Here is a 12,756-nt window from a genome sequence, read left to right on the forward strand (position 1 = left end):
TACTATGGCTTGGAAGGAGATTTAATAGTACAGCACTTGCCAAACATGCTGGAGACTGTGAGTTTAATCTCAGCACCATATGAATAAATAAATAATTTAAATTAGTTCATATTCATATAACTTTTATTAAAATATTGCATCCTAACCTTTCTATGTTATTATACCAAAAGACAAAAATTACAATTTGGGTTGAAGATTTTAATTGGCTTTATTCCACCCCCCTCAACTATGCGTGTGTGTGAGTGTGTGTATGTGGTGTATATGTGTGTCTGTGTGTGTGTATGTTTGGTGTATATCTGTGTCTGTGTGTGTGAATGTTTGGTGTATTTGTGTGTGTTGTGTGTGGATATGAGTATGTGGTATGCATGTGTATGAGTCATGTGTGTGTGTGTGTGTGTGTGTGTGTGTGTGCATGTGGTGTGTGTGTATGTGTGTGTTTGGGGGGTGTGTGTTTCTCTGTGTGTGTGTGTGTGTGGTGTGGTGTGTGAGTGACAAATGTGAGTGTGTATGTGTGTTTTTAGTGTGTGTATCTCTGTGTTTATGTATGTAGTGTGTGTGTGTGTGTGTGTGTGTGTGTGTGTGTGTGTGATAGATCAGGCTCTTATGGATATTAGGCAAGCACTCTACCACTGAGTCATACCATGTAAAGCTTAATTGATAGCTCGGTACTCTAGCCCTGAAGGCTGCCCCTTGTTTGTCTACCCATATCTATTAATAAATCCATAAATCCATTTGTTCCTTGGCATCCCTGGAGATATCTCTCTAGGACACACTGCTGATAACAAGATCTGTAGGCGCTCAAATCCTTTAAGTGAATGGTTCTTAAATATAACCTACTACTGTATTGCGTAAGTAATCTCTTGCTTGCAGGTAGTACTGAACACAATGTAAATAAGTACTATACTGTGCTATAAGTATCACACTGTGTTGTTTGCCAAAAAAAATAAAGTCTGGACATGTTCAGTAAAGACGTGATTTTATTTCTTCCTCATATCCTGAGGATGTGAAACCCTTGATGCAGACAGCCGATTGCATCAGGAAACAAGGAAACCATGCTAGGAAGGGGAAAGTCACCAAAGGGGTGGCTGGAGTCTAGCTGCTTGGCTTTTCTCTCAGCATTGCTGGCTCCTCCTTCTCCAGCTGCTTCTGCTGCAGGAATCGGCCTAAGCTGCTTGCATACACACTTGTCCTGGTGTCTGTCTGCATATCTGCTGCTGCTACTTCAGAAGTAGCTTCATGAATTAAGGACTCGGTAAGACAAGGAGGGCACAGGCATTTTATACACTTGGCCTCAGAAACATTTGCCACCTAGCAAACTGAGCATTGACTGAAGATGGACACACCTTTTCATTTTATTTATCATTTATATTTGATTACAATTTTGTTCATTTGATATTTTTGGTCATATTATTTCTCCTTCTCACCCCCTTCCAGGTCCCCCCACCTCCAAACACATTCAATTTCATATATTTTCTTTTAAAAAAAAAAGGAAAGAAAAGAAAAATCAAAACAAATAAACTATATATTGGGAAAAAAAAACCAAAAGCACAAAAACTACACATAAAGTTTGTCTGTGTCTCCGGGTGTTGTGTATATGTGTGTGAGTTTGTGTGTGGATGTGTCTGTGTGTGTGTGTTGGTGTGTGTTTCTGTGGGTAGTGTGTGTGTGTGTGTGTGTGTGTGTGTGTATGTGTGTGTGTTGTATGTAGTGTGTCTGTGTATGTGTGTGTGGTGTGTGTGTGGTGTGTGTGTCTGTTTTGTATTAGCCAACTATTCCTGGGCATGGCTTGCCCTGAGTTTGATTGATATACACAGTTATGCTCCATTGGTGAAAACTGATCTTCCCTCTTCCAGCAGGTACCCATTGCAAACAGCTTCTTGGTTAGGGGTGGGATTTTCTGTATGCTTCCCTTCTCGGTGCTGGGATTTTGTCTGCTTTGAACCTGTGCAGGTCTTACAGGTCCTATCACAACCAGTGTGTGTTCGTATGTGTATCAGTCCTGTTGCGTCTGGAAGGCACTGCTTCCGCCATCTCCAGCGCTTGTAGTGTTCCTGCCTCCTCTTCAAAGTAGATCCCTGAGCTTTGAAGAAGGGGCTTTGATGAAAACATTCTATACGGAGCTGTGGACTGTGAGGTCTCTCGGGGTCTGCATTTCACAGTTGTGGGTCTGTGTGTTACTTATCATCTACTACTGCAAGAAGCTTCTCTGAGAGATAAGGGATGCTCTGCTCCTCCACCTGACAGAGATACACTCAAGAAAATATAGATACCAACTTCTGGAACACTCTCTTTTGTTTCATAATTAAGGGCAGAAATCACTTAGTGCATAACTTATGCTACTTTGTGTTCCTACAAACGGATAAAAGATTTTAGAAGATGCTTAAAATAAGTTGTCCTTCAAAGCAAGCCTTCCTGGAATTGCCCCACATTTCCTCATCAAATGTTTTCAAAGAAACACTAACTCTGTCTTGGCCCTGAGTGGTCACCCATTATAAAATAATGCTAGTCTGCATTATCAAATAGCAAATGGCACCTTGCAGTCTGACTATAACTCATAATTTGGGACCAATTTGGATTTCTCTCTAGAGTATGCAAAGTCGTTCATCAATTTCCACTGTGCGTTTTATCTGCAGATGTCAAGTCGGCTTCTTCAGTGTTCTTTTCCAGTGAGTTTGCTTTTTTCCTTCTGAACCCTGTCGTGTTTCCTAGGTCTTTTTGGACCGGCTACATCACTCACGTGGCTATTTGATTATTCAGAATGTGAATCCGAGCAGTTCACAGAAGGACAGGCAATCCTGTGTGCTTTGTTAGGAGAGCTTTAGATGTAAGTAAGTGAAACTGGACCTTGACAAACACACGAGAATGTAATCAGAGTAGATTATGTAACATTCATTCTTCAGGATTCAGACTCAGCACCGTCCTGCAAACTGTCTGGAACTGAAGCAGACACTTCTAACAGTAATGTAAAACGTTTCGCAGGAAAAAACAAACAAACAAACAAACAAACAAACAAACTGTTCCCTTTGGGAATGGAGAAGAGGCGAATTCAGGGCATGGAACTGAAGTTGTGTTTTTGTCACAGTAATATATAACTGAGTAGCTCTCAGATTTTAATCAGCTAGGAAGGTTATACAATGCAAACGAAAGCAACTCCTCTGAGAGATTTTGACGCAGTTGGTCACATATCAGTGTCAGGGATCTGAAATTTTGAAAACTCATTTCAATTTATTTGTTTCTTAACATGTACTTTGACGCACCGACTATGCCATTAATTATCATTATATGTTCCTCCACTTAACAAAATTATTATATAAGGTTAGTTTCTGACTATGGAAGATCCAACTGAGAAACATACAGAACCTCTAATTGTCCAAAACTCTTCTAGTTAGCTTCGTGTGGCTGTGATTAAACGCACTATAAGGAAAAGCGACTTGGGAGGAGGAGCCATCATTGTATCCTGTAAATCAGTTTAGTATTGAAGAAAGCCAAGGCAGGAACTCAAGGCAGGTGCTTAGAGCAGAACCCATGCAGAGGCACTTTTTACTGGCTTGCTTCTGATGGTTTGCTCAGCCTATTTACTTGCCCAGGACACTTGCCCAAGCGTGTCACCATCCACAGTGGTCTGGACTCCCAACATCAATCGTTAAGCTAGAAAATCCCCCTCAGACATGTCCAGAGGCCAATCTGATGGATATAATTCCTTTTCTAAGACTCCCCATTCCACCATGCCAACTAAGTAGCACATTACATGCTTGTACTTATTAAATTATGACAGAATTGTTTTCTACATTGTAGTCAACTTTGGACATTGCACAAACATTTCTGGACATTTTAAATGGCATGTTTGGCTTCTTATCTACATTTTATAAGCATAGTATACAAGTTTATGCATATGTATACACATATGCATATATGTAACATATATACACATAATGATATATATAACATTATACATATAATGTATACATATTTAATGCTTTTAATTTTATTTGTTTTACATGATGACCCTTTAGCTTCCAACTAGGGTCATCCTTATAGATTCCTGGGAGTTTCTATTGTCCTAGGTTTCTAGTTTATCCCAGAGATGCACACTCCCACCTCCACAATCTCTCCCAGTTGTCTCTCTTTCCATTCTAAGACTCCTAGTAATGCGGGACATGAAGCCCAAACTGCCTGGCTCTTGTAGCCAGGCAAGAGTTCCAATGGAGGGATTGGGACAGCAACCCAACTAAAAAACACCGCCTACAGGATATGTCGAGGTAAAGATGGAGCAGAATTTGAGGGAAGTGTCAAGCAATGAGTGGCCCAGCTTGAGAGCCATGCCATGAGAGGGAAGCCCAGTCTTGACATTATTAATGATATTATCCTATAGTTTCAGACAGGAGCCTAGCATAACTGTCATCAGAGAGGCTTCACCCAGCAATGGATGGAAACTGATGCAGCGACCCACAGGCAAACATTAAGCAGAGCTTGAGGGATCCTGTGGAAGAAGGGGAGGAAGAACTGAAGGAGCCAGAGGAGTCAAGGACACAAGAAAACTTACAGAATCAACTAACCTGGGGCCATAGGAGCTCACAGAGACTGGACCCCTAACCAGAAAGCATTCAGACCTAGGCCCTCTGCACATACGTAACAGCTGTGCAGTTGGATCTTCACGTGGGACTCCTGAGACAGGAGCAGGGGTCTCTGACTATGTTGCCTGCTTCTGGATCCCTTTCCCCTAACTGGGCTGCTTTGTCTAGCCTCAATGGAAGATGTGCTCGGTCTTACTGCAACTCGATATGGCCAAGGCTGTTTGATATCCGTGGGAAGCCTCCCCTCTTCTGAGGAGAAGTGAAGGAGGGGTGATGGGGAGGGCTGGAAAGAGAGGATGGAGGGGAAACTGGGTATTGGATTTGAAGTAAACAAATGCTGTAATTAATAAAAATAAGGAAAACCCTTTTTAGCAATCAATATAAAGAAAAATAACCAGAAGGCCACTAGGAAAATTGAAATTAGAAGATGCTAATTCAAAACAGAGTTCAAAAGAATATTCTCTCTCTCTCTCTCCCTCTCTCTCTTTCTGTGTGTGTCCTACCAGACACAGCATCTTCATTAGAGAAGACTGTCACTACTTCATCAGTGATACTGAAAGGTTCAAAATGGAGCTTAAAGACTGACATATTGTTACTAAACATTTTAGATTAACATATAATTATATCGCCCCACCCCTTCTCTTCCCTCCTTCAACCCCTCTTACTCACCCTGTTCCAACTCAACCCATGTCCCTCTATCACTTCCTCTCAAATTAATGCCCCCCCCCACACCACAGAGACATACATACACACCACACACAGACATACACACACACACACACACACACACACACACACAGGGTACTCATCTCTAAAAGAAGCTAATTCTCCTGCTCTCAGAAATCCCATTCATTGCAATGATTTTTGTCTGTGCATGGGCCCAGTGAACTTTCCCTCCTTCCACTTTAGCATGTTGGCTTGTTTTGTTGTTTTTAATGCTGTTACTCAGGTCTCATTTGGACAGCCATACCATTGTTGTCTTGAGAGTGTAGTTTTCCTGTCATTTCTAGAGACAATCTTACAGCAGACTTTCTGGTTCTCTGGCTCTTACAATCTTTCCTTTCCCTTTTATGATGCCATTAGTTGGATGCTAGAAAGGACCTTGGGCCTATATATATGCAGCAGACCTGGCTTCACTGCTTCTAAGTGTCTTCATTAGAAATGGAGTCAAGTGTCCCAGATAAGAATTTCTTACCTGTAACGTGGAGGAGTCTATTCCTCATTGTCAGATATCTGCAACCAAGTGAAAACCAACTCTGTATGGGCAATTGAGAGTATCTCTGGGATATTTTTGGTTTGTAAAGGACTTGACTTGCTAACAGTGCTTGCTTTTCTAGGAATAGACATGCTAAAATATACAATGCATGGGACAAGCTAACACAACAAAGTTGTCTCTTCTGAAAGGCCAATAGTGCCCCCCCCCCCTGAAAAGCATTGGTGAGATACAGGAGTTCAAGAAATAGGTCCCCAAGGGTTCTTTGACCAAGAAGCAGTTTGCTGTTATCTAAAGGCTAGACGTCTGAATGTTACAGTGTTGGGGCCATGTTCACTTTTGCCTTCTTGATTTCCTATATTTGGCTACATATATTCTAGTTAGATATTTTCAAGTAATAGGCAGTAATAGATGGGATGAGAAGGGAAGGGTAAATACAGGGGCTTCGGGAAGATGTGGCCAATCTGCATGTCCACACCAGGGCAATGATCAAGCCACACATATGCACACAGGGACAATAAACAGGCCCCATGGCTATTTTCATCTTTTCTTTCTCTTAGCTCTCAGAGACTCCTAACCTCTCTATAGAAGTTGGGATGATTTTATAATATTGGGTCTAAAATCAAGTGAATGCAAATAGACATATACCCTTTATTCCTTTGCCTATTTTGACCAAAAATTTGAATAGAATTTTTTAGGGTTTCTTCCCTCACCCATCAATGACAGAGAGCCTGGCTGTAGCATCACCTTCAGGTCCTACACAGAAAGCCAGCCTGGGGCAGTCTGGCTGAGTGCATAGGGTACTATTGTGGCGTCTCACTAGCAAGATCTTCCCCTAGAATGAATGCCAGTTTTAAATAATCTGTTGGGCACATTTTCCCTACCACAGGCTCATCACCTCACCAGCTCACTACTGGCCCCTGCTCTTGGATTATTTTCCACCCTTCAAATGAGATACAGCTGTATTCTTTGGATCCTGAGAATGAGACTCCTTGGGTATGCTCCAAGCTCACTCGTTTAGCGAGCCCGAGATGCAGCCTTCTCTTCTGTAAGATTTGATTGTCAGACTAGAAGATGTTCAAGCTCATTTTATAGGTTTGAGAGCTGAATATAAATACTGACTACATTAAAATTTTTTTCTGTTTTCCATCTTTTTCATTCCTTCTTTTTTTTTCCTTTTTTTTTTTTTTTTTTTGAAGAACGAATACTCTCTGAATATGTGTGGAGGAGAATAAAACACTTTCATTTGCAATGCTTGCTGTTTTTCAGGGTACAAACCACCCTGCGGTGACCAGTCATGTTAGCAATGTGAAGTCATTGGATGAAGAACAGAGAAGGCATGCCCACAGTAGGTGCTTCGAAGCCTGCGGAAGCCAGTTCTAATACACAGCTATCTGAACCACACTAACCCTTTCACTTCTCATTGTTGTTTTCCAGACATATCTAACCATGTTTAGATGTTTTCAGTTTTGCGTGTTCTCTAGGAATATGGACCGTGTTCTTCTCCGCCATATGTCACTAACCACTCTCATCTGGAAGGTTGCGCTCAGCTTGCACATTTCATCAACAACTGTTTACAGAGCATTGACTGTTATTGCTCACTAGGGTGATGGGATTCAGCAAAGAACACGACAGACAAAATTCTTGCTCTCCGGAACTTTGAGTTTGCTTCCACATCATTTAAAGGCTCTTACAGACCAAGACTCTTATAGTAGCTAAGCACAGAGTTGCACATCCTAAACCAAATAGATGCCATATTTGTAATAAAGAAACTTATTGGTTCATAAAATTGCAGAGGCCAAATGTGTTTCTGAGGTGAGGGCTTTGTTGCCAGGGTCCCATTTTGTGCCTGTCTCCATGATCTAACCATCCTTCTTCCTTACAGGACCTGCAGGCTCGTGACACCCACACCTGGTAGCAAAAGATGCCTGGAATTTCAGACCTCCAATCTGACAGCCAGAAGAAGGACCATTCAGAGCATCTCAATGCCAGAGGTAGAGTTATTTGCTTCTTTTTCCTGGATTCACAGAACATACTTTTGTGTTTGTGTCTTGATTATTTACACATCTTTTAGCAAGCCTTCCTGTTAATGAATTGAATTTTTTCATTCATTAAAGTCCATGCTTAGAGTTGAGTCTTATTTCCACACAAGTCACAAGGAGGCGACACAAGAGGGTATTCTGAAGGAAAATACTAGTTTTAGAAAAGCAATGAGTGGCTGCCCTAGGGGAGGATGAACACCAGGGGCCAATGCCTGGTCTCTTCCACATAACTGAAATGTGTGATCATATTGACAGAAAACTGAACAGGGCTTGTCCTGATTTTCTCCTTCTCATCAATTACAAATATATATGGATCGAAGGCTTAAACTCACAGTAGTTAAGACACAGTGATTGCATTCAATTGAGAAATTTATTTGCATCATGTGATTGCTTCTAATTAGTTATGTCTTTGGTTTTTAACTAAGACTTTAGCTGTTTTTTTTTTCCAAAAGATCAAGTCCACATAACAGATTTGACATACATATGTGTCACTCTCAAGTAACTCAGCAAAACACATCTAAGTGGCCATTCGAAAACACTGAGGCATCTCTAAGTTTATTGATTTCTTTGCTTTAGTTAGCCATAAAAATATGAGATGGACAAAGACTGTCTTAGATAATTGTCCTTAAGCAAGTACAAGTTCTGTTGGACTATGATCGGCCTTTACCCAACATGATACCGTTGCAAGCTGTAACCCAGCCAGTGACGTCAGTAGGCTCCTGTATCATCTATGCACTTTAAATCTAAATCCGATCAGTCTACTGTAACTCAATCCAGTTCTTATTTGTCATATTTCTCCAGAGAAATGAAGGCCAGCAGCTAAGCTAGGGATTTAATTATGATTCTTGATTTCCTGATGCACTGCACTCTATGCCTCTGTGTCTCTTAAGATACGGTCTTAACTATGTAATCCAAAGGCCTGCAACCACTGTGAAGCCCAGGCTGACCTCAAACTTCTCATCCCCCTGCCTCAGCTCCCTGACTGAGCTATGATGAGCATCAATATCATATATATATATATATATATATATATATATATATATATATATAAATGTATATATATATTTCTCAATTGAATGCAATCACTGTGTCTTAACTACTGTGGATATATATATATATATATATATATATCCCTAAGGAAACATCCACTGTCCTTGTCACAGTGGTCTTAGGTCGCTCTCTTTCTGTCCCTTTGAGTTATTGCTGATTGGAACACAGGTCTTCCAGTAATCTACTGCTACATAACAAATGACATTCAAACTTAAATGTGGCTTAAACAGCCGTTTACTTAAATCGCCTGGTACTTTTGTCGGAGAGGTTTGCCAGTGCTCACATGGATAATTCTGTTGCAGTTGACTTTCATTACAGATAATTTGAGCTGTTTAGCTGATGTCTGGTCTTGTCTGGAGGGTCCAAGATATTTTTATTATGTCTGTGACCATGACAGGGATGCTGGAAAGCAACATGGTCAAGCAGCTTCTTCATTTGGTATTTAATTTTTCCTATAGATGTATACATTTATTTTTTTTTTAATTTTTTATTGGATGTTTTCTTTATTAACATTTGAAATGTTATCCTCTTTTTCTGACCCCCCCAAAAAAAACCTCCCTATCCCATCCCCCTCCCCCTGCTTCTATGAGGGTGCTCCCCCACCCCTGCCTTCCTGCCCTCCCATCCCCCTACGCTAGAGCATTGAGCCTTCACAGAACCAAAGGCCTCTCCTCCAATTGATGCCCAACAAACCTATCCTCGGCTACATATGCAGCTAGAGCCATGGGTCCCTCCATGTGTACTCTTTGGTTGGTACTTTAGTTCCTGGGAGTTCTCGGGGGCCTGGTTAGTTGATATTGTTCTTCTTCCTATGGAGTTGCAAACCCCTTCAGCTCCTTCAGTCATTTCTCTAACTCCTCTATTAGGGACCCTGCGCTCAGTTCAATGGTTGGCTGAGAGCATCTGCCTCTGTATTTATAAGGCTCTGCAGAGCCTTTCAGGAGACAGCCATATTAGGCTCCAGCCAGCAAGCACTTCCCAGGATCCACATCAGTGTTTGGGTTTGGTATATGGGAGATGCTTACCATGGCAGCTTGTTTGGCAAGATTTGTTTTGAAAGACTCAGGAGGAAGCCAACAGATGTCTTCTCTCCAATTATGGAAGCTCTTCTTCTGGTTCTACTGTTGTAGTCCATTACTCATAGAAATCTATGAGGCAAATACACCTTCAATTGGAGAGAAATTACCTTTCATCATTAAGGGGAGTAGAAAAGAATTCATGACAGTCTGTATTCTGCCAGAGGTCCAAAGTCTGTATTTGCTAGGGGTCCAAAGCTGTACTGAAAAAGCAAAGTGGGCAAAACACATTCTGTGCTCCACAGTATGGAATGGAGGGATTCAGAAGGTGGGTCAGAAGGACATCATGCAGTGGGACATTTGGGGTCTTCAGTGAAGACAGTGCAAGCCACAGCAGTGAGGAATGCAGCTTGGGGTGGGGAGAGGAGAGGAGACAAACATGTTACAAAGGATGGCGTGACTCCTGGTAGAGAGGACAACAGACTGTGTTTGTCTGGATTTTGATGGTCTTTCCTTCAAGTGCTTATCTTTGTAACATGCTGCACTGTCCTCGAAGTTGCTTATATGATTAATGAAACCAGCTAGTCACTGTCTGCACCATGGGTTTGCCAAAAGTTTGAGTCATTGGGACAAAACACCACCCGTGTGCACTGCTTACATCCCAAATCTTTCTTGAGTGGCAATGAGTGCTTAGTGAACTCTGCATACAGCCACACATATGCTGCAAACCACAGGTCAATTTACATTACACCGAGAGCCACGGGTGAGAGTTTAAACTCTGAGCTTATGTTTAAAGCCCTTTCTATCCAACATCAAAACATAAAGATATTTTAGCATGTTATTGAATGATTATCTCTATTTATCATACAGTTTAAGCTGAGCTTATGAATAGCTACAGGAAACTAAAGTAAGACATTTGAAGTCCTCATTTACAGATCATCCAGCCAGAATTTCAAGAGTCCACCTATAATATCTTTCAGCTATAAGATGGTTATAAACACATTAGGAATGTATTCATTTTAATTTTAAATTTATTTGTATTTATGTGTTTGTGTGTCTGTTTATTTGCAAGTGCCATATGTGTACAGTTCCCAGAGAGGACAGAGGGGGCATCAGATCACCTGGAAATGGAGTTATAGATAGTTCTGAGCATCCTGATTGCTGGTGAGGGTAGCCAAACCCGGGTCCTCTGCAAGAGCAGCAAATGCTCTTAACCATTGAGTCACCTCCCTTTTATTTAAGGAGATTTATTGGCAAATTAGCCTACATTATTGGGAGTCTTCTGCTCCTTTTTTTATGAGTTCTACAGAAAAGCAAGTAATTGTTTCAGACATTTTAAATCATTCTTAAAGTAATTCGTTTAGTAAAGATTCACTTCAGAATTGGAAAATACATTTTAAAGAGGAGAAATAAGAAAATGTAGCTGCAGTTTATATATATTGAATATTGGTAAGAAATGTCAAATAACTTGTTAATAATTTTGAAATTTTTCCATTTGATAAGAAAGCTCACCAGACATTATTGTGGACTTAGTGAACACCCATTCCACAGACTGGGTAGCCAAACAGGCCATGGGTGGATTGAATGCCAGCTCCTACTCTGAGTGATAGAATGCTCTGGCAAGTATTAATGCATCAAGAGTTTTTAGGAAGAGCCTTTGAAAGTTGTTATTAGGTGCTGCTCCAACTTAATGTTGAAATAAATGCTTATTTTTGCCTACACAAGAGCAAACTTGCCAGTAAGGGGTGTGTGTGTGTGTGTGTGTGTGTGTGTGTGTGTGTGTGTGTGTGTGTGTGTTTGTGTGGTATGTGTGTGTGGTGTGTGTACAAGTGCATGTATACACACATATGTGTTGGAAGACTAGCCTATGCCTTAAGTGAAGGCATTTTTCAGACAGTTGAGTGTTTAAATCTGAGACCAGTATCTACGATGGAAAGAGGGAAAGGCTCTTAACAGCTACAAAGATAAAAGAAAGGTGAAAAGGGAGATGGGACCCTGAAAACATTACCTACTAAATAACAGATGCTAGCCACTGAGTAGCAAATGAGATGGGAAATTTCTAAGGACTGTGCCTTTTCTGAGTTGGCTCTTTGGACAAGGATGGTCTCATGTTCAGTTCTGTGAGGGTTACGATGAATGTAAGACACCAAACCTACTCCATCTTGGGACTGGCTTCTGAAGTGGAAACTTAAGGGTTCTTTGGAAAGTCAGTTGGAAGGTGTTTTGCTAGGGCAGACACGTGAAGGAGTGTTTCCCTGAAGTGGATGCAGGTGAACGACTAAGACAGACTCATGAAGGAATGTTTGCTGAAGCAGACACAGGTGAAAGTATGTTCTGCTAAAGCAAGCAGGTGAAAGGACACGTGATGAAGGACTCTTCACTAATGACATGCAGGTATGGTCCTACTTACACTGAATAGTTGACCTGCATCTGTCAGGACTCCATAGAGAGAAATGCATCAAAAAACTTCTAGTGGTGTGCTGCAGTTTCTTGCTGCTTTTGTGGACTCAGGCTGATTTGCAGAGTAATGTCAGCTGAGACAGATGTGCATACTAAGGTAAGACCCATGATAAGGTAACGCATGATGTTTGGAGGGTATAAATCAGACTTGACAGATAGTGATGGAGGCTGACCTTGGCTTGCTGGTACAGCTAGCTGTGCAATGCTTGTGGGTCTTAAGTCTTCACTGAAAGAGGCACAGGCAAGAACTTCTCTTGACATTCCTCTGGGTCTCTCCTGCTGACATGTGCCGAGGCTGAGGCCTGGCTGTCTCTGCTAGGTAGCGCCTCCACTGCTGATTCCTGTTTGCTATCCAAACTCTACCTAACTGGACTGTGGTGTATCCATGAAGTGTTTGCGAG

At 41.4% G+C, this 12,756-nt stretch overlaps 1 long non-coding RNA gene across 4 annotated transcripts in view; it reads left to right on the forward strand.

The window, feature by feature from the left end:
* Gm30504 overlaps positions 1-12,756 on the forward strand; it is a 233,251-nt gene that overhangs the window by 18,235 nt on the left and 202,260 nt on the right. For all 4 annotated transcript variants that reach the window (XR_870400.2, XR_870401.2, XR_378924.2 and 1 more), the window contains one exon: positions 7,673-7,781. This is a non-coding gene — a long non-coding RNA (predicted gene, 30504). The remainder of the gene's footprint in view (positions 1-7,672; positions 7,782-12,756) is intronic.

The sequence above is a fragment of the Mus musculus genome, chromosome 8 (genome assembly GCF_000001635.26).
Source record: "Mus musculus strain C57BL/6J chromosome 8, GRCm38.p6 C57BL/6J".
Classification (NCBI taxonomy): Eukaryota; Metazoa; Chordata; class Mammalia; order Rodentia; family Muridae; genus Mus; species Mus musculus.